We start from the raw sequence: 23,340 nt of genomic DNA on the forward strand, positions 1-23,340 counted from the left end.
TGCAGATTCTCCAGAAGGCTGCCAAACACAAAGTGGAATGAAGTATCACACTGTTGGAAATTGCAGTTCATTGTCAAGAGAAAAGAGCAATAAAAACATTCTAATATTCAAATAGCCAATTGAGAGAATTGTCTCAGTTTTGCAGAACAAAGCAAACCCATCGTAATTGTAATTAGCAAAGCCAAATGAGACATTTTATGACCCATTAGTTCAATCAAATAATGATTTAATGAATTCAGTATGTTTTGTCTGTATAAAATAAAATAACTTACAGCTTTTGTGAATAGCCCATGGGAAGATTTTTATCTTTTGTGTTGTAACAGTATTACAGCAAATTATATGAAGAATTAATGAAGTCGTTATTTGGTAGTTTTGTATAAGTTCAGTCCCATTTCTGTGGATGCATTAATGCATTGGTTTTAATATATACATGCCTGAAAATCTGTGTTAAAAATTGTACTTATTGAATACAGCTGGTATCAAATTAATAATGCCTAAAGGAAAAAACAAAGCCTTTTCAGAGAAAGAAACATGAAAAATTAATCTTTTTGATCTACTTGTCAGTATTGATTACTCTGAACTAGTGCTAGGAAAGGCAAAAGAGGTGGGTGAGTGAGTCAAATTTGCTTCCACTTCTAAAGTAAAAGTGATTCTAATACAAATGATATCAACTAAGTTGAAGCAGTATTGGAGAAGAACCAATTGTCTTGTGTACCATGAGCCTATGCTTAGCTGTGCAGAATTTGTACTGGAAGAGGGGTGCAGTTCTTTGAACCTGGAGGTAATTAGGACCATGGGAATATTGCTCCAAACTCAAAATTAGCAAGAAATATGGCCTTTACTTTTAAATGTGTAGTGATAGCACTTGTTAGAAATAAAGCTGTGTATTGCTATGTCATACCACATGCCAAATCACTGGTCAGATCAGCATCCTGTCTCCATCTTGTATATGAGTGATTGTTGGTCACTGAGAGGAAGGGAGTCTTCAGTGCAGAGCCATTTAGCAGAATCTCATACCTGGTGCAGGCTATCAGAAGGTCACAGATACACAGGAGTAGGAACAGGTGTTCTGTATGATGCCGCACAGTATTTTTTTCCCTCACTATGGAGTCAGGACTGAGTGGATTTCAGGCTTATGGAGCAAGAAACGGTGGTACAAAAAAATTCCCACTGATAGAGCACTTGGAGAAAACCTGTAGAGATGTTATCAGTCTTAGAAAAGCAGATATTTGACACTGAAACAATACAGGTCACACCTCTGTGGACAGAGATGTACTGCTACAGGCTGGCCATCCCCCAGCAACTAACATTGCAGTGCTAAAAGTAAAACCAGCCATCAAGCTGAACTTAAAATGACTGAGGCTGCCTGATAGTGATTCAATCAGCATAATTCAGGAGGCTGAACCTGCTTTTGAAAACTGAGGATGGATGAGAATTACTTTCAGGTTCCATATGCTCCAGGCTGTAACCAACAGGCTTTCATATGAATAGTTTTGGACTGTGGCTTAACTGGAATCACTCATCTAACTTTAAAGTTTGGATTAAATTTGATATTAGCCAAGGGATGTAGTCTGGGCACGGATGGGCTGGTTGGTATGGGCCTTAGGGCTGTTGCAAAAAAGGCTGGTAAAATAGGCTAAATTGCCTGTGTGAAACAGGTTGCAGGTGTAGTTTTCATGATGAACTCTGTTTATAGGATTTGGGAATACTAAGTTGCTGCTTAGAGGGACACACAAACTATGCTTAGTTCTAGAAAAAAAACAGAATGTAGAGAGAACAATATAGATTACTACTATACTCAGAACTACAATTATTATTTACTTAGAACAGATAGAAGACAGGTGTTTCAGCATGTTTAGCAGGGGCTGTTGAGCTTACACAAAGCTTACTGTCAGACCAGATGATCTAGTTATAATTCCTTCAAGGTCTAGCTTTAAGACTAGACTCAGAACTGATTTGAAATTTGCATTTGGAAAGAAGATAAGCCATTTAGGATGAAGCCTGATCTAGAAGAAGTGAGACTGATTTTGAGGGTTTTGTAATGGAGGTCACATTATCAATCATCCGAGCTTATCATTGTGAAATCTGAAGTTATGGTTGGGGTTCAGGCCAACATGAAGCAATGAATCTGAGCTAATTAAGGACCTTAATAGATTTGTGGTTATTATTGACATTAATAAGAGTCATTAGTTCTAGATAAGAGCTGAAGTAAAAGTCTAAGACTAGGTCAGTTACTGTGTAATGTAAGATCAATGTATGTCTAAGTAGTCATTAGCTGAAACTTCTTTGATGGAAAGAAGATGCACCTTTCACAGCTTAAAATGAGATGGTATCTTTAATAGGACTGTAGATGCTGCAGCATTACAATGGTCAGACCTCAAGTAACCAACACTATCTTGATGGTGAAAGATCAGCAAAGCAGGAGATCCTACCACAAACTATGCTGATTCCATGGTCATCAGACATTTGCAGCAAATACAAGTCTCAGCAAAATCCCTTCTTACAAGAACCTGAGGCCTTATGCAATGAAGGCACAAGCAGGCAAAAGAAGAGGAAGGCAGGGCTGGGATCTGAAATATCGTGCCCATTACATAATGAGAGTGACATCAAATACTATTTCTCTACATTTGGATTCTTTCCTATTTGCACAGTTTTTTTCCCATTTAACAATGGCTGCATGTTACAATGCTGCATGGGGCAATGGTTACACAACTGGGAACATGTAAAAGATTATATTAGCAGCTGAACTAGGAAAATCTACTTCTCTTCCTTTTGGCTTAGTTGATTATTATCCCTGATCAAATAAAGGACCACATGTTCATACTGCCCTTGTGCCCTGGTTGCTAGAGTAAAAAGAGACATACAGTGAAATTGTACTATATGCCTTTTTTATTTCTGTCAAGTTTAATTTTCCCATATAATTCAGTTTTGTTCAGACTTTATGGATTAGTCACCTGTTTTGCATCAAAATACATAGAGACCACTCTATAAGTTTAACTAAAATGACACGTTTTTGAAAATCTCCATTGCAATAAAAATACCAACTGTGTGTAATACAGTAATAGGCCTTCCTCTCTTTCAGTTATGGTTTTTAACAAGCTTCATCTTCAAAGTATGATCAGCCTTCAAACACTAGGCCAGATGTATGTAATCCTCTAACAGCATAATTCCCTTGTCTCTAAGTATTTTTTCCCATGTAGGTGTGCCATCCAATGACTGACCTATTGGATCTGTGCTCATCCACACCCCATCCACAACAGCTGTGATTCTCTGACAGTCCCCAGCTTTCAGTTCTTGGTGAGCACACTTGCATTTTAGAGGTCACGTGGACCATCTCCAGGCATGCTTCAGAAAGCAGTTACCCAACTTCTGGCTTGTGGTGAAACACTTTCAGTGCCCTGGATGTAACAGTTCTCTTTCAATTCCACTCCTAAAACTACCAAAATATTTGCCATTGTATGATTGATAGCATTGGCAATGTCTAAGGAATTTTTTAAGAGAATATAAAAAAGTTTCCTACTACTAAGTTCCTTCTAGAATTGAAAAGTGAGTTTCATTCTAAGTAAAAAGGTATGTGGAAAATTTTGGGAAATCAGTTTTTGAAAGAGTGAAATATTGAGGATGAAACAGAAATGGACTCAGTCCATAGTACTGGGGAGATAACACTTCACTTAAATAAATAAATACTAACTAAACCATAGATTAAGTCTGATATTGAGCTATTCCAGCTGATCATGGTGTCTGCTCATTTGGAAGAAAATCCAATCTCTAATCCTGCTCCAAAGTAGTGGAAAGGTGCTATCAGAAGAAACTAAAACCCTATCTATATAGTCAGCATGGTTTTCTCTTCCCTTTATCTTCTGACTGTACAGTAAGTCCTGTACAGTATACTCAGGCTTCAGCCTTTAGCCAAGCTGTTCCCTTTGAGAAAAATAGTGAAAAAAGCAATATTTTGTCCACTGAATGTCTGCATCTGCTCTAGATCATCAATGTGATCTCCATCCCTTCAGTCTTTCAAGAGTCTCCCAGGTCTCCTGCTCCATCCAAAGAGCTGGGAAAGGTGTTCACACTACTTCTGCTAGCAGTCAAGACAGGATCTATCACTGATAAATGATGTGCCCCTGAAGACTATTCAGATGCAAGCAAAACTGTACTATTTAGGTCTAGAACTTTGTCCCTTTCTCATCTATCTCCAGGCAAAATAGTGTTTAGCAGCTGGCTGTCCCTAATGAATGCTTTAGCTCAGCAAATGCCTTTCCTTAGCCCTTGCTGCTCTTAGAGATTCTTAGAATTGTGGGTCACATGATTTCCATGCGCCTCTCCATGTATCCTGTGGGAATCTTACATGCCTCAGCTGAGACTGAGGTGTCTGGTTGGCAACAGGTCATGTAATTGCCATGCAATTAGTACTGACAAGCTTTAAGCTCCTTCATGGCTGGCTTTCTGTGTCCCACTGGAGACTGAAAGTGTCCCTGGAGTCTGCAGCATCAGGGTGAGATGTTTGTCCACTTGCTTGGACTATTTGGTGAGCCCCAGCCAAGGCAACAATGCAAATGTAAGAGCTAACTCTGACCTCCAAGAAATGCTGGTCACATGGCAGACCAGACTGAACTGGACATCACACAGCCTGTAGGGTGAAACCAGATGTTTCAGAGAGTGTGCAGTGGAAAAGATTTGTTTAAACATCTGGCTAGGTGCTGTATGTCCTTGTGGGTAAGCTGAGAGGGGAGCAGGGAGATAAGCTAACATGTACTTGGGCATTTTTGGGAGGCATTTGGAGTTCATCTTTGTTAACACTGATGGGTGCAGAAAGGTTTTGATACATATGAGGAATCCAGTCCTTAATTCTGTAAGTAATAGAAAATATCTTCTAAAAATATCCAGATATCTAATTTATAGATGTCTTGCTTCTATAGCAAAATTTTTCTGTCTTTAAAGAAACTAATTTTCACCTTTCCAGTGCTAAGCAGAAAAACACATGAAAACATGTAAAGCCCCCCCCCCGAGACTGCTGGTCTCATATTTGAAAATGCTATCCTCTGTTCTTTCATCTTCTGGACAATTCTAAAGGTAAGGCAAGGCTTCCACATCTGCATTCAGTTTCTCAAGTAAGCAAACAGTTCTTCAGAAGTGTTGCACACTCAGCAGTTCCTGCTGGCTGGCATTAATGAAATGGCTTTACCAGGAAAGTGCATGCTGGAGATAAAAACATAACTCACAAAGTGGGGATGGGTGGGGGTGAGCACTGCTCTCACTTCATGTCACTGGCCTACAGCAGCACTGGGTCAAATGCTACACTTTTCCACAACTACAGCAAGGCACAATGGTCCTGGTTTAGGAAAAGATATAATTACAGTGGGATTGAAATTAGTGAAACCCAGTGTAATTGATAACAATAGTTGCTGCTATCAGATGGGGTTGAATTAAATGGAATTTCTCAGCTATCTACAATCACACTGCATTGACCAGTTTTCTGTCAGCCTTCAGGAATTTTGGTGAATTAGTAATTTCCCTGTGAGAGGTTGATGAAGCAAGTTCAGTGGGAGAGGGAGTTTGAGACACACCAAAGGGTGGCCATCCCCCTATCAGCTTCAGGAGTCCTGGAGTGCTGACACTACTTAAAGAGCAAAATCTGCCTCTCTCAAGCTCTGTTTCATCTCTGTCCCTGAAGAAGAGCTTCAAAAGCTGTAGTACCAAACAAAATTAGGCTAAGATCAAAGCATGGGTCTGTGCAACTAGTATAATGGACATGATGTGTGGGAGAATATTTGGATCAGAGATTTAGGTATATTGGGCATTTGTCATCTGATTTAGCACTTTGATCTGTCCTGAAAGAAAATTATTCTTTGGTAAACCACAACAAGAAGAAAAAAAATGTGAATTTTGATGAGTACAACTGAGAAGATCCCCTGCCAATTGTCTCTCTCTTCTTTTTTCAATAACTCATGTTGATGCAATAAATGTGAGAGTGCATTTGCCTCTCTCACATGTTGGTCAAAACAGCTCTGCCAAACTGACTGCCAGTAAAAAAATGCAGGTGAATCCACAAAACTGGGGCAAGATTAAACAAAACTAAAAGACACATTTAACCAAGGGATGCACAAGCAGGAATCCAACAAAAGCCCTACTTCTCAGCATGTATTCAGCATGCATTTGGATCTGCTGAAACTGCAGAACAAAACAACTCATGGAAACAAAACAAAAGAATGCCACACAGTTGGAAGAATGGAAATTGTTATACCAAGAAAGACATCCCAGGTTTTAATATCTGTCATTATTACTATTGTAACTATTTCAGCTAAGATCATCTTCTTTGCAATGACTCAATTACTCTGGTAAAGGCCCAGAATTCAGGGTTGCCAAGTACTGATGCTTATTTTGATGGGAATGCCAGATCATTTTACCCTAGAACAATTTGCTATGGCTTACTCCATACTAATTAATGCTACTTGCAGGACTAGGCAAATCCTGAGGGATTTGTGCAAAATTATACTGTGCTGTGTGTTTGAGCAGCATTGGGAACTTCAGCTACAAGGTGTTGGATTTCCTGGTCAGCAGGGGACATACTCAAGTAGGCCAACAGACACAAAGGGCTTCTCTAAATCTGCTTCTCCCTCTTCTGCCTTAACCTTTTCTTCTTTTTTCTTTCCCTAAGCACAAAGATTTCGGTGGTTGTCCACCTCTGCTGCCAGGCTCTACCCTGGCTGACCTGGGGCTCCATCCCCTTTTCTCACTTCTCCCAGTGGAAGTTCCTGGCGAGGGCTGAGCTGTCAGCCAGCAAAGGGAGGTGTCCTCTCCAAAGCCCTCTGCTTTGCTCTGGGGACAGGAGGAGCCAGGGGTGGAACTCCTATGTGCACCTCCACTCTCAAGGAGAGCAAGTTCCATGCACTTCTGCAAGTTGTCTTAGAAAAAGGAAATTATCCTCATTTCCCCCCTCTATCCCCATCCTAAGGGGGGCTTTGCAATTAAAAGCATGATGGCTTTTGTACCCAGAGAGGAGGGGTGGACTGGGGGGGTGGGGAAATTGCCCATGTACCATAACAGATGGTTTAAGTGCGGTGATTACAAAATCCTGAAGTTAAAATAGTTTAATTACAAAGTCAATACTGCCTCCAACCTCTGCTAAGCCCCTAGTGTAAAAACAACAGACGGTATAGTGCAAACGGTGGGACAATATTTAACCAGAACTTTGCATTAGCTACTGCAGTACAGCTCTCCATCAGGCCTTCAGCAAACGGAAGATCAACTGATTTTCCCAGCCTATATTTGTTAACCATCTCTGCCTCAGTATCAATGGGCAGCTCTGAGAGAGACACAAACAACCTGAAGGAAATAAACTGCAATACTATACTGCACACGGAGGCTCAGCAGAGTTGTATGTAAAGTCCAGTATTTCAAGGGTACCTGAGAGAATTATTAGCACCTTGTCAAGAATGAATGCAGAGGTAAAAAAGATGAGCAGGTAGACATATTTATACATAAAATGAAAATAAAAGTGAGTGATATAAGTATTTTATACACTGGATTTTATAGGAAAAAAAAAAACAAACAGTACATGGGAAGGCACAGGGAAAGAAAAAGCTGGGGATGATCTCAAGTAGTCCAGATTTATTCTTTCACATGCAGGGAAAGCAGCAGCTCTATAGAGCAAGTTGTAGGGAAATCTCACTAAGCTGTGCTCTTGCAGCTGAGAGCCTTGGTGCTGGTCTCAGCTCAGTGTGTACATATGCTGCATATTCTTTAATGACAAACCCTCCCTCTGTTGGCCTGTGTCCCTTATAAACACCCAGGCACACATGGAGCCAGGGGAGTCAGAGGAGGTCTGGCTCTACTTTGTTAGCAATATGCTAAAACCCAGTCCCATCTGCCTCCATCATGACACAGCATGAGGTGTCCACCACCCCACTGCACCTGAAGCACTGTGAGGCACTGCTCACCCCTGTCTGGTGGGTGAATCTGAGACTGGGCAAGCTGGTAGCGAGAGACAGGGACAAGTGGTGGATCCTCTTCAATACTTTTTCTTATCACTGACCCCTGAGCAAAATCAAAAAGTAAAGCAAGAATAAAAATGGGCTCCAAAAGTGATGCTACAATATGGAGGAGATTTCATAACTGTGATCGCCCTTTATAATTTTTATTGCTATGTTTGAGAGTTGAAGTCTGACTTGGGGTGTTTGGGATCATAACTGTGAAGTCAAATAATAATTTCTAGTGGCTGATCTGATTTGTTTCCCTGGAGCTCCTCATATGTAACAGCATTTGAGTCAGAGAGCTGCACTGGCTAAAATGAGGGGAAAGGACACACTGCTGTATCCAAGGGAAGATCCTCTTTAATGATTAAGAGGAAAGAGGAAACATTCCTAGGACCTGACCCTTCAGGTTGCTGTACATTCCAGGCCAGCTTTTAGTAAGTTACCTTTACATATATGAGTAGATTCATTGACTTTCAATTAAGACTAAGTGCATGTTGAAGTGCTTCATTTCATTAGAGTGGAAACAATCCTCTCTAATAACAGAAAGAAGCCCCATAAACTAAGGTTCTGGTGGAAATCACAGCATGAATAGCACAGCACTGACAACACAAAACCAACTTGAATTATTTTTGTATGTGAATAGAAAATACTTGTATCTTTTTCCTAGGTTGGGATAACTAATGGTTTTGATATGATTTGGACATGATATGGAATGGATATATGGATATATATGATGGATATATACAAAATTGATAAGGTAACAAATAGCACTTTAAAGTATATTGTAGAGGACTTGAGAATACAAAGTAATTTCTTTAATTCTCAGGCTTACCTCCTTTTTTTACCCTAAGCAGGTACTTGTAATAAGGAAATCAAACCAAATAAACAAGGCATGATCACAGCCTTATTTTAAAGATTAAAAAAAATCTTAGCCCATGAATTTGTATCAGATCTCAGCCTCTACCCACAGTGTGTGATGGACACAGTTGCCATGATTTCTCTCAGGATAATTCTGTGCTTAAGCCAGTATCTCTTCAGTGACTGCTCTCACCCAGAAAAACAGGGAATGATGCTCAGAGCCCAGTTCTGGGAGCAGGACTCTTCTCTATCAGGAGATAAAATACATTTTGGGCACCCTTTCCTGAACATATTCCTTGAAGGAAAAGCTGGAAGTGAAAGCATCTCCTCTATTTGCTCCTGAACCCCAAGAGAAGCTACGGATGGTGGCTGCCTTCTGTGAGGAGCTGATTCCTACATGTGTACATTATGGGGACTCCATAGATAAAAATACATAGGAGCTGGAAGTCCAAGCTGGGTTTGGTACCTAAGAGCTCCTCATCTCCCCTGCACTGGCATTTTACATCTGACACTTGTTTCTTTGTCCCAGTATCACACCAAACATCCAATTTTTGGAAAAGGTCTTGTATCCTGAGGAGGGCACAAGAAAATAGGTAATTTTGAGTGATTTCAGCTCAGGTACTGCTGATCAGAGGCATGCTATGAATACTGCAGTTCAGCTGGGAATTTTGGCTGTCATCATTGCTAGACAAGCACAGTCCCAGGGAAAGCAGGCCAACACCACATTTATGATGTGTTTCAAGAAACACAACTCTTTGGGATAAAGTGTGTCTGGGGATGGACTATAACAGTGCTACTAAGCCAGGCTGTCCAATGGTAGCTGCTTCACACAATGCACATACAGGATAGGCCACATTAAATGCTGGTTTCAGTAGGAATTTCAGAAGTAAATCAGGCAGAATTCAGTGCTAATGACTGGAGTCTTGACTTCACACACTCACAGGAGACTACTCCTGCAGATTTGCATTCTTTGTGGGATCTCTGCACTCCAAAGACAGCTGATTTCTCTCCGAATTCTTTGGCAGGACTTTGGATACAAGGGCTGTGTGTCAGTGCTGTGTCGCTGCTATCGGCGTGACGCTGCTGGGGATTACAGCCCTGCTGCTCTGGCAGCACCCGGGGCACAGCGACCGAGAGGAGCAGGAGAGAGACAAGTTGTCACCACCCAAAGCTCGCCCTCTGAAAGTCTGGAGGTGAAATGGCAGTGCCTGGAGAGAGAAATCTATCTGTGCAGTACATAGAGGAAGATAGATTTTTAAAAACTAGGTAGGAGGAATCCTGTTGTTGTAGACAGACCTTTTTTCCTCCCAACAAACATTTACCCAGGGTTGTCTCATGACTGGTCGACTTTTGTAATCCATTAGAAGGTGATGCTGTTGCATGACATGATCAAACACCAAACACAGCAGAAAAGCCATAACTATATCTAAAAAGCCTTTGCTTTGTCAAAGCCTTTCACTAATGTTAGCAACAAAATTATTGAGATCTGTAATGACCTGATCTCTTGTCAAATAAGCCTTCTTATGAGAGTGTTAAGCTTTATATCTGCTTTCAAATTAAACACTTTGGATTTATTAATGTTTCCTTTCCTCTCCAAATTTCTTTGTTGAGAAGAGGTGCCAGAGGAAATGTACTGGCAACAGTAGGATGTGAAGTATAGTTTAAAATACATTAAACATATGTTGATGGGGCCATTAGCAGAGTTTATAGATACCACCACCTGTCTCTTATTCCACTTGCCATTACTTTAGTGACAGAAATCATACTGTAAGACAGGCAGTGTGCTGCCATTAAATCTTTACTCCTGTGTCAGAAGGAACATAGCAGCAAATTCATGCCTTATTGCTAAAAAGCATTTGCAATAACGGTTCACTTATTGAGCCATATACTTTTATTTATAAATAAACCTGAATAAATGAGTACAGCAGTGGCTAAAGAATAAATACCACTCTGAGTCTCTGAATATCTGAGAGGGAAACCCTTTGCCATCATAAATGTTTGGCAGGTACTTAAATGTTCATTTGCTCCTTTCAAGCCAGCAAGCTCTACCCTTAGACCATCACTGCCAGGGGCACTCTGGACCCACCACATGAAGGGTTTATTGCCGTTGGTTAAAACAAAAAAGGGAAATAATAAAAAAACCCCAATCAAACCCACTAAAAATTAAATAAAATAAAATAAAAAAGAGAAAAGTAATAAAATATGAATATGATAACGTAAAGTAAAATGAATGAAAGTAAGGGAAGGTAAATGAGAGCTGACCTCGGCCCTGGGGTGCCCCCTGGCGGGCGCGGCGCGGCGCTGCCAGCCCTCGCACGGCGCGGAGCGGGAGGGATGTGCGGGGCCGGGGGAGGGGATGTGCGGGGATGTGCGGGGATGTGCGGGGATGTGCGAGGCCGCGGAGATGTGCGGGGCTGTGCAGGGCCGGGGGGATGTGCGGGAACGGGGAGATGTGCGGGGGAGATGTATGGGCCGCTGCCAAGCAGGCCTGGGGGCAGCGCGGTGCGCGGAGAGCGGGGCGAGTGCGGTGTGCGCACGGTGCGGAGCGCGGTCCTGAGCGCGGGGCAGGCGCGGTGCCTGCTTGGGGCGGGATGCGGTGCGGAGCGGGGAGCAGGAGCGGTGCGGAGCACAGTGCGGGGCGTGCTGCAGGATGCGCTGTGCACTGAGAGAAGGTGCGGGATGCGGTGAGCAGTGAGAGAAGGGTGCGGTGTGCGGGAGGAGCGCGGCCGTCATTCCTGAGGAGGTTCGGAGCGCGGCTCACCGCCGGCAGCACTGTTTCTAAAGCCATGGAGAGGACCGTGCCCCACCTACCGGGGAGCGTCAATTGCCCCCGGGTGCCCGCGTCTGCCGTCTGCCCGAGGGGAGCACGCACTGTTTGTGCGGCAGGGAAAACCCCAAAAGTGCCCTTGGTCTCGTGGTTAAAAGGGACGCAGCAAGGCAGTCGCCCCACAGGAAGAAAAGAGGAGCACGAGTGGCAGGATGGAAGGAGGCTGGCACAGTATTATGCAGCTTCAGAGAAAACAGAACGATGCCAAGTCTCAATACTAAGGTGGGGAGAGGGGAAGAGATTGAGCAAAGACCTGTAGGTCTTGAGGTTGTGTCATGGACGTGGGCAAGTAGTAAGTGCATCATAAAAGGTGGGATTTGGCATTTCTTGGGGAGAAAAAAAAAAATCAAGATTGATTTTCTTTTTCTAAAAAACTAATATTCAAAAAATAGGCCTTTTCCCAGCCTCTCCTCTGCCTGCTAGGCAGGCTGAGTAGAACCCTTCTCAAGAGCAGTCCTGGCAGCTCTGGTCCTCTCCTCAGCCCCACTGCCCATGGGTGTCCTCTGCACAAGCAGTCGTGGCAAACAGAGCAGGTGTGAGGAAAGGGATGGGGTTCCTTGCAGAGCACAAGTCCTACACAGAGCGGCCGAGGGACCTGGGGTTATTTACCCTAGAGAAAAAAGTCTTGAGGTGACCTTATGTCCTAGGTGTTGGTGTCTTCCCCCAAGTAACAAATTAGTGGTTTAGTGGTGAACCCGGTGATTCTGTGTTCAGAGCTGGACTCAGTGACCTTACAAGTTTTTTCTAACCTAAATGATGCTCTGATTCTACTGTCCTTTCTGGAAAGAGAAGGGATAATGTTGCTGGCCTTTGTCCCGGCAGGTTTTAATTACGGGAAGCCTCACGTTTGATCGGGAGATGGCAGCACAGTTCTGGAAAGCTCAAAAACTCCCCCACCAACTCCCCCTGTTAGCAAACCCTCAGGACGCGCAGGGAAGCAAATCACCCTTCTGCTCACTGAATAAGAATTTAAAGGGGAAACCCATGCATATGCTAAGTATCAGAACTGAACTGCTAAGGACCCAGTTAAAGATCTAAAATCTGAAAAATCTAAAGATCTGAAATTGATGCTGTGGGTCAGAGTCTTTAAGCATGATAAGGCACACATCTCACTCCAAAATGCTGCAAATTTCACAAGAGAAAATAAAAAACATAGCATCCCTTGAGATGAGTGGCAAAAATACCACTGAATACTTCATTGTTTCAGACCTTTTAAGAATTTATATGGAAGTGTCTATGTGTCACCAACACCAACAAGATAAAACTGTGAAATGCCTCTGTCCTGTTTTCCAGCCTAAGCCTTAAATGGGTAAAAGAGATGATTTAAAAATTTGTTAGTAATAAGCAGGGCTTTGTGTCAGACCCACAAAGAAACTGCAGCTTGATGCAGATCCAGAAACAAACCTGTAAAAAACATGAAGTCCCTGTAAAGTCAAACAAACCTGAGCAAAACTAAAATTGCTGCAAGTGAACTGTTTCTGACTTACTCCTAGATGAGCTTTCATTCAGAAGGTACAGGCAAAGGTATTAATATCAAATCACGTGTTGTGCTTCTCTCTTGCCCCAGACTTGCTCTAGGCTTGCTCAATCTGTGATTGAGGAATTCCCACAGACCTGCAGGTATTGCCAGGAAAAAAATTTGCAATTCATTAGGTGGTGCTGAAAGTCTTTGCTGGAAGTGCCATCATGTTGACTGTGTCAGCATTTTCTAGAGCTGCTCTACCTGAGGCCTTAGGAGGGGAGATGCTATTGAAAAAGCTGTTTGGAGTTAGTTTGGCACCATCTCTTTCACCCTTGCCAGATTCAAGACCTTCTGGTATTCACTGAATATACAAATCAGTGCATGCAACCCCTCTTTCTGCACTCCAATATAGTCGTGAATCCATCTAATTTTTGACATTTTATTTAGTATTGGAAACATTCAAAGAACGTAACAAATGGAAATTTAAGGTTTAGCCAGATTGTATCAACTGTTGGTATTGGAACATCAGTGAAGCTCAAACAAGTTTCACTTGGCAGGACAGTTATACAAAAGCATTTGATGTTGAATCACAAGCTATTTTCAAGGTTCATACACACAAAAGGGTTGAAATATAAGCAAATTAAAGTTCCAGTATTAATGAAAAATGTTCTCCTTTACTTCCCACTTGCCAACTATTTAACCTGGTCAGGAGACAAATTCATGGGGGATTAATTCTATGGAGCCAACCTTGGGTTCCTCATGAGTTTCCTTGAAATGAGCTATCCTTTGCTTCCTATCCTGCACAGTTTGGTAATGCAGCTGCACATTGTTGAAAATTTGCCACAATTCATGGCGGGATGGCTGAGTTTCAGCAATGAGAGAAGTTATTTGGAATACATATGTCTATGTTTGCATGCTTGTGAAGCTTGCATGTCTGGCTTGTTAAGCTCCAGGAAGCTTCCTGATGGACAACACCATGATATACAGTGGATGGCAATCAAGCCATGAACCTGAGTAAAAAGAGGCTGATCTTCAGCTCTGTGAACTCCAAAGAAACTTCAGGATACTTTTGTCATTCAAAAGGCTAAAATGTCCCGTAGAGTGGAAAACCATGTAGAAGATGAAGCAGAAGAAGTGAAAATTCCTCTTCACAGCCAGTGACCCCTTGTGTGCCCTGTGGTGTGGGGATCAAGCCTTAGAGCCTGGTGATCTCAGGGTGTTCCTGCCTTTGCACAGGGCACCAGCAAGAGCTGTGACCATGAGGAGCTGGCCAGAGGCAGCTCCTGCCACCACTCCTGCTCTGTGTCCCTGGCTGTGCCCTGGCCAGGCTGGGCACTGGTGAGCACAGGGGACAGGATGCCCCACAGCTGTTACAGGCATTCTTCTGAGGTTTCAGACTCACTTGCCTCCTGCTTTCTCCTGCCATGTGATAAGGGGGAGTGCTTGGCCTGGCAAAACAAACACCTTCTGTTTTGGTGTAAGATCAGAAATGGGAGGGAAAAGCAGAGATTTTGGCTGTAGTCTCAGTGCTTCAGTCTTTCTTGGGAATGCAGGCACATCCCTGCAAAGGTATAACACAGGAAAGCAGAGGGCTCAATAGGGCCTGAATGGCACTGCTGTACATAAAAATGTGATGTCTGGGACAGGGAAGAGCTGGTGCTCATTCAGATCCATATTGAATTAACTAAACCTGTACACACCAAACTCACCACTTATGTAGGCTACAGCCCAGGAACATGATCGGCACATTTGCCCAGCAGCCATCTAATTGCAAACTGGAAAAAAATCTCTCCTTACAATGTGTGGTGGCTGGCATTGGCACAGAAAGTGTTTGTCTGTGCTTGTTTCATTTGGCCCTGAAAGAAATGTGTCTGCCTCCCAGGTGCATCCATTCTGTGAGCACTCTTGGTGCCCTTATGCACCAAGGCCATGAAAATATCATGCAGCAAAAACCTGCTCTTTCTCCATCTTTTTATTTAAGCACCAATGATGGGTCCAGGAGCATTTTTAAACCAATATGATGAAGGCCTCTTGCAAGAGGCCAGATGAAGGTGGTCACAAAAGTTCTGACAATGCTCCTGATCATAAATCCTCCCCACAAAGCTGGATTTGTCCCCAGTGCAGCAGAGGGGCTGCATAGCACCGCTAGCCATCGGCACGGAAGCTGGGAATGGAAAACAATTTTGACATTGGCAGCCTGGAGTCCTGCCCTTCTCAAACACATTTGATGTTCATACATGGTCTTTTGGCTGCTGCTGCTGGGGACCATCTGTTGGGATGGCTTCGTGCCTGATCAAATGGTGGTATGCCAGTTTCACTGGGACATGAAATACATGCCAAACAAAACGCGTCTGGTTTTACTTCTATTACTCTGAATTCAAAGCACATGCTAATACTAATCCCCATTTTAACACCATTGTGGTGCCAGTTAAACCTTCATTTTTTTCCCAGTGTCTGCCAGGTTTCTACCACATACTTAGGAACTTAACAAAATCCAGCAGAAATTGTCACTGCTGATTTCACATGAACAAGGCACTGTTTGCAGGAGTTTGTGAGAGGTGTTAGCCCTAACAGCAGAGGTGAATGCATGAGTTCCCTATGCATATAATACAGGATTCTTTAAGGAGTTGAACTAGCACATTTCTTTGAAAATTCCCTCTGAAACCCCACCCAACTATCATAAAATTTTCTGCCCACTAGAAATGTGACTTATCAATTTAAAAGTGTTCCTGCAAACAAAACATAGTTAAAAAAAAAAGCCTCTGACAACTGTGTGAAGGCTGTGAGCTGTATGTGAGTACTGAGATACTCTAAGCACATTTTCTTTTCAGTGTGCTAGGAGTTCAGTGTAGCTCCAGCCCTGACACACAGTAAAATCTTCCGTGCTGCAGCTGGCCTTGCTGTCTGGGTTTATGTGACTAACTCCCTGTGAATGTTCCACTTTCAGAGAAGTGTGTTCCTGACCTCAGCCAAGATGAATATTATTGTCAAAGCTGCCATCACTGCTGCTACTGTGGGTTTTCAGATTCTTCCGGTGTTTGTGGGGAAAATCCATCTGCTACAGATGTTCTCTTGGATGATGGCTTTTCTCCTCTACTCCCATAATGGGTCAGGAAAACCTAACGGGACATCCCCTGATGGGATTCCCTTTGCTCCTCATCCTCCTTCTGCAGTGCAATGCTCAGAGGCTGGAGACCTTGGACACATTCTTCCCCATCCTTTTCCTCTGTCTGCCCCTACAGGGGGAGATGATAAAGACTCAGTGCTGGCCTCCTCAGACCAGATCCCACTCTGTGCAGGACTCAGATGTGCCAACTGAGGTTCCCAGTTTTAGGAAGTGTTGGGACTCAGTCAAGAGTTTATTTCCTCCCTTCCTAGATTCATTATGATTTAAAGCACTTAATTATGTTAATAAAGTAACAAATTTCTGAGTTATTGTAATTTAATGACCTTAATTAACTTCTTAACCACCTTCCTTACATAGTCTACCTGTGTATGCCTGAAATTAAAAGTTACTATAGAAATGTGAAAAAAATTGCCATAAACAGTTAAGGAAAGTTGGAGAATGTGCAAGTTGATGAATGTCATTTAGCATTGTACTACCAGAAACAAAAAGAAAAGTATTTTTTGAAACTCTCAAGCAATATGGCAGGGCCAGGAGTATAGGCCAACAAGTGGCATGTGGACTGGCCATAAAATTAAAAATAAACTTAAGAGTAAATGTGCAGCTAAATGCAGACTGTGAGGATAGGATGTGAACTTCAGCTATTTCCTGGAGCTAGTGTGGTTCCAAAGTTTAACAGCTTTAGCCTTTGGAGACCTGGAGGCGTGCATACTTGTGTTCAGTTTCTCCTCCTTTCATCTCCCCCACTCGGAGCCCTACCCACCCAGCTGTGCTGGACACTCCTCTTGTCCTCTGACCAACATCCCACGTGGCTCTTGGCACTGAGCATCCCTGGGCAGCAGCAGGGCCTCCCTTTCCCTCCTTGTGTCCTTCAGCCCATTTGCCCTCAGGGCCTGCTGCACTGCAAGGGGTTCACTGCTACCTGTGAGGACAGCCCAGGGATGGCAGCAGGTGGCTGGCCCAGCAGAGCCAGCTGCTCTCAGGGCATGCTGGCTAAACAGCTTTTAATTCTGTGCAACTGTGATGTTTGGGTGCTCCTTCATGCAGCAATTGTTATCAAAGTGATGTTTTCCCTGAACAAATGCTTCTCTGTCTCAAAACTTTGGTGCTATGTAATTGTAATTTATTGAAAATATATTGGCCATTGCAAAAGGCTAAGTTCTGGGAAGCAACAAGCTCCCAGGGATGAGACCTCAGTGGATGCATTTCTTTTTTTCTCTTTACATGAAAAAAGAGGCAAACTTAATCTTAATATGCTCTTGGGCCACTATTTTCCTTCACCATAGAGCCTTAAGGTATTGTTAAGAATGGAGATGATATAGGAATTTTTTTTCTGCTTTATGTGCTGTACAACCCACTTTTACACTGATTTTCTCAACACACTATCCTCCAATATTATCTATTATCTGTTATCTAAACATACTCTACCTCCAAATGTGGCGAATAGCATAATGTTGCATATAAAATAAAAAAAACCCAGAAAAACCAGAAAAAAAGCCAAAAAACAAAACCAAAAAACCAAACAAGATGAATATGCAGTATTTGTAAACATTTTTAAGAATTTTACTTGTATGAAGAATCTTCAAGTTCCCCAAAAACATTTTCCTCTTGGTGCTGTAAGTCAGAAAAGGCAGAGAAATTCGAGGGTCACATAAGGTACCTGAGAGAGGGAATTACCAGATTTTGGGCTCTCCCTTCCTTTTTATCTGGCAATGAAGACTTAATTACAAATTATTTTTTTCTGTGTAAAGCCTTAATTGTGGATCTTTATCATGCAGGTACTGCTACCACTGACCCCTTCAGACTTCAGCACTGCTTTTGGCATACAAAACTATCAATCCTGCAAAAGATCTACTGAACTGACACCTCTGGGGGGAAAATCCCACTAGTGCTTAAGGCCATGTGGTAATAAGTGAAGCAGCTCTCTAAACAAAGGGGCAAGATGTTATCCTGTACTTGGACTACTGATTGGAGTTTGATCACTTGGAGTAACTCTTCATCTGTATGTTCAGTCCTCAAGTGTTTTAACAACTGGGGCTAGCTATCACTTCCAGAACATTATCACCTGTGAAGGAAATGGGACATCTGGGGACAACTTCACCAGCAATTTAGGGAGAGCTTTCTACCTGGAACTGAAGGGTGGGGGGAGGAAAATCAGAGACAGTTCTTTTGAACTATATGATTCAGTGAGCCAAATCTTGAAGAAAAAAAGTATTTTGCAGGTAAATTGTTTGAGGAAGTGTTTTGTAAGTGAATTGTTCCTCTGATGTGACCTTTTCTTTTACAGTGCCTTTGTGAAATGCTCATGGAAATAGCAGCTTTGCTGAGCATGTTAATAATACCAGTTTGTACCCTGCAAACCATTTCACCAGCTAAGATGGAGTTCATTTAAAGATAATTTAAGTTCTTCTGCAGTCTAAGCAATACTGGGAGAAATCCAAGGAAAGCAAATTACTTCATGTTATCAATTAAAACAAAACTGCCTTAGCAATCTTAACTCTGCTTTGTTGTGCATACACATTGTGGCATAGCCTTGAAGTACTGCTCTATGTGCTGCTTCAACCCACCCCAGCAGGGTTCTCAGCTGATTCTGATGGGATGGTGAAGAGGCATTTAAAATACTCAGTTTTGTACATAGCCTTCATTTAATGGTGTTTTTCATAGTACACTGTAAACTACAGTTCTCCAGCACAGGATTAATCTCATTAACTTTAAAAGTCATAAATTCTAATTGTGCATCCTCTGTATGCATTCTGTACTCCTTTCTCTAGAGGGTGATTCATCTGACCTATTTTAGACAGTCACTCAGGGTGAGATGTGTCTCTTGACTTAGACAGTTTTGTTTCTTGTTAAGTGATTGAGCCCTCAGCTTCAGATCAAACACTAACATGATCTAGGATGATCAAACTTTTTTAAAAAAATTTTAATTTTCCAGACAAAATCTCCTGAAAACTAGTGAGAGTTTAAGACAACCTATAAAGTTATTAGGTTAATCAAAAGTGGGTGTAAAGAAGATATCAGGCTTTAAAAAGAGAGATGATGAAGTGATGCAGAGACGTTTTCTGAACACTACTTCATGCTGTCATTTTTCAAACCTGGAGCACTTGCCATAGCTTTCTTCAGTTAAAAAATGCTCAGTTCTTTTCAGCCAACAGACTTGTCCCCAAGGTTTATCCCAGCCTGCAGCAGACTGACTGCCCTTTTTAGAACACCCCTCTCAAACTGTGCATGACTCAGTTGCCTGTCTATATGAGTATGGATCCTACCCTTTCAATTAGCCTGGAAGTTCACAGTTGCAAAGACTTTCTTTTACGGTCAGTTTTATTCTTTGCATGTGTAACAGGTCTGTTCTTCATACATCTGTTTTATAGTATGTGTCAGTTTTGCATTATACAGAGTTATCAACATTGTTATCAACATAGTTGTCTGTTAGCACAGGCATCAAAATACTTGTGTAATGTTTTGCCATTTCTCACTTATCTTTTACACACAGAAGTAAATAGCATCACTTTATTTCACATATTCATCCTCCACCTAATATATTTATCAAGCAATACGGGCTAAAAACTGGATTCAGTAGACAAAATGTATTTTGATCTATATGTTGGCTGGTGTATCCTAAACCTTATCTCCAGCACATGCCTCCCAACCTGAGCAGGGCTGTGGGTGCTGGAGTGGTGTAAGGCAACTCCACCATTAGGCATTACAGGCGTTTCTTTCATTGGTGGGAAATATCTGGAAAATCTCTCTGCATTTTTGGCACTGTAAATCTTATGCTTAGCCATAACTTAGAGATAAATTATGGTTCACTCAGCTGCCATTAATTTTGAATTATCAGTGTCATTTATGTTTCTCTTTTTTCTTTTTTTTTTTTTTTTTTTTTTTTTTTTTTACTTTTTTTTCTTTTTTAAGATAAATATCAGTAAAGCTACAGATTCCAAAAGTTAGGATATATATGAACAGAGTGTGCTCAGTAATCCCAGGAAGATCATGTCTCCTGTTCCACAGGATTTAGGCTTGTATCCGATTTAAACACATTTGTGATGTGAAATGCTAAACAGTGCTGCTGGTGACTAGTTTTTCACAAAGGCCAGTGCTGGTACCTCATTTTTCTTGCCCTCACACACTCTCCATTGCACTGGAAACTGCAAAAAAATTGCACTGGAAACAAAACAAGTGAAAAAAGCCGCTGTGTTTTCTTCCATGGTTAGATGCCAGTAGCTGGCAAAATAAAAGCCTGGACTGAGAACTGAAGGCTTTTTCCATTCTCACTCCTTGCCACACCAAGGGGGACTCATGACCAGCAGCATGCATGGGTGGGTTCAGGTGTAACCCAGCTCCTTGTGTCCTTGCCCCTGAGCTGCTGTCAGCCTGTGACACTGGGCTACAGCAGAGCCAGGGACAGGATGCTGACATTGCCTTCTGGGGGCCACTGCCTAAAACCATTTAATTTATATGCTTTGCTATATGTGTGCAGCAAGCTCCTTTGGCCCTGTCAAGAGTCTGGCAGGGAGAGCCAAGTCATGTCCCTTGGCTTGGCTCATCTTTGGCAATTGTCCAAGCTTTCATCTTGCCTTGGAGTAGATGACATTCACTTGCAGCAATCCTTTGTAAGTGTTCACCCCTCAGAAGGCAGTGAGTGGTCTCTGCTAATTTATATGGGTCCAGTTTGAAACTGCTAAGTTTGAGGCCTGAGCACTTTGCATCCTTTTAGAAAGTATTGTGGGATAAATGGGGAGGTCTATGGGTTCTGCAGAGCATCAGATTGAATGGAAATCTTTTTCCATTATAAGAGTATTTCTGAATTACTTGTTTATTTTCCTAAAAATGAGAGACACAACCTTATGTTTTGAAAGAGAATTAATAATGTTGTTTTGTGCTGGGAAAAATCCTCCTTCAAGGTATAAACAATCAGACTTTGAGAATAATTCATCTCAGAGACCAAGCCTGCCAGATAAAGACAGCAGACATACCCCTGTTGGTGCCAAGCTGAGACTGAGGCAACAGATGCTACCTCTCAACAGAGCTTATTAGACCATGCCCAAGAGCATATTGACATAGCTAAACGATATCCCAACTTCTTCTGGCCTGCAACAGCTTAGCTTGTTGCAAAAGCAAAGGATGAGGCAAACACACAAGACCTGGCAGACACACCTACACTCCAGGACTCTGGGTTTGTGGAACACTTTTAAAAGCATCAGGGTGAGCTGAAAGCTCTGCTGTCCTTTGCACTTTGGAAAAGTCTTCCCCTTGACTGGCACACCAATTTCCCAGGCTGTGGCTCTCTGCATAGCAGGCCATTTATTTGTACTGCAGATGGGCTGCTGCTGTTGCACATATGCACTGACCATGGACCAGCCATGTGCACTGGACACCAGGATATCCCTTACAGAGAGGGGCAGTGATACCATTCTGCTACCAGGAGTCAGTTGAATGAAAACTGCAGTTTTAACCCCTTTGTCCCCCCTGCTCCCCCATCCGTGTCCCAGATTTGTGTGCCACTTTATGTTGATGCTTATACTGATGCTGCACTTCCTATGAGACATTTCTTGTGACTTGCAATGTACCAATGATAAATTATTGCTTAACTTTTTAATCCCAAATATTTTTTAACATTTATTATTGTAGCCAAGTCTCATCTTACAGCAGTTGCTACCCAAAGATCTGTCATGTATCAAACTATTCAATAACATTATGACACAAAAAATCTAAAACTAAAATAAGGGTGTTATGCATGTTTTACTGGTAATGATTGATAATTTAAACTAATTTTTTTAGCATTTTATGGAAGGGCATTTAAATAATACAGAGAAGATTATCCCAACACTCTTTTGGAGATTTAATCATATTAAACAATTTACACATAAAAAGTCTAGATTTTATAAATTCAGAAAAAAATTCTAAGCACATATCAGTCCTGCTTTGTTTAAAATTACAGCCAGCAAGCCAAAAATACAAGTTCCAAGTGACTAGTCTTATGGGAAACTGAGATCCATTGTAATGGTGACTGCCATTCCAACTACCTCAGGTGGCTCTGCCTATAAGCAGGGCTAGACAAGTTGAAAACAAAATGATTTATCTTCTTCCAGCCATTTCTGTTCTTGACCAGTGACTGGTTCTGTTTGAAATACACCCTTTGCAGAATCTGCCTGTCAAGACTGTTCCAGAGACTAACAGATGCACTTTTCCATGCAGATTATTTTTTCCAGCCTAGTTTTCCCCCTGTATTAATTTTTTTTTTGTCACTTCAAGGTTCTAGTAACCTGCCAGAGAAAATAACAGCAGAAGTTCTGCAAGATGGAGAATGGAGAACTAGTGAAAAAGACAGAGAGAGAGCTACTGCTTGTAGCAAAACCAGGTAAAGGAAAGATTTTTTTGGCGAAAACAGTAGTCAAGTGTGCCCTACTTATCATTCTGTCACCTTTCCTCTGTGAGTCACAAATTGTTTTCTTTCTAGAGCTTCACTTCATTTAGCTCAATGGTGAGAACAAGCAGAAGGCCTGGGATAGTTTGACTCACAGAGCCATGAGATAGTTTCATACAAGAGTTTTCCTGTGTAAGGAAATCAACACCCAGCTGCAGTTGGCTACCAAGTCAAGTTTTTGGACAAAAATTACCACTCTTCTCTACCAGGGACAAGTAGCCAATAATTGGACCTCATTGTGACTTGCTTTCCTGAACACAAGTCCCAGAAATCAGTTTATTATATCTCCAACTCATTATTTCAAAGTTCATATGTTTCCAAGGTTCATGTACTTTAAAAATATTTTGTTCATTTTTGAGTCATTGAACTTTTACAAGACTAATACAGTAGTGTGAGGAAAGGCACGAAAAGGGCTGGTTTGCATATTGCAAAATCACAAACCACCTGGATGAACTTGATGCAGAACAAGATACAGTTGCTCTTACTGGTCATTTAAAGGCACATCTTTACTGGCCCAGTGTTTGATACACTTTTTGTTTGATACACTTTTATGACACATATAATGACTTCCAAAATGAGCAGTCAGGGTGGAAATGTAGCTGCTGAGAGAGTGAATGTAGCATTCATCCCTCAAAGCGCTATGAAAGCATAGCGTCTAAAGGCAGATGAAAT

This window comes from Erithacus rubecula (genome assembly GCF_903797595.1).
Source record: "Erithacus rubecula genome assembly, chromosome: 2".
Taxonomy (NCBI): domain Eukaryota; kingdom Metazoa; phylum Chordata; class Aves; order Passeriformes; family Muscicapidae; genus Erithacus; species Erithacus rubecula.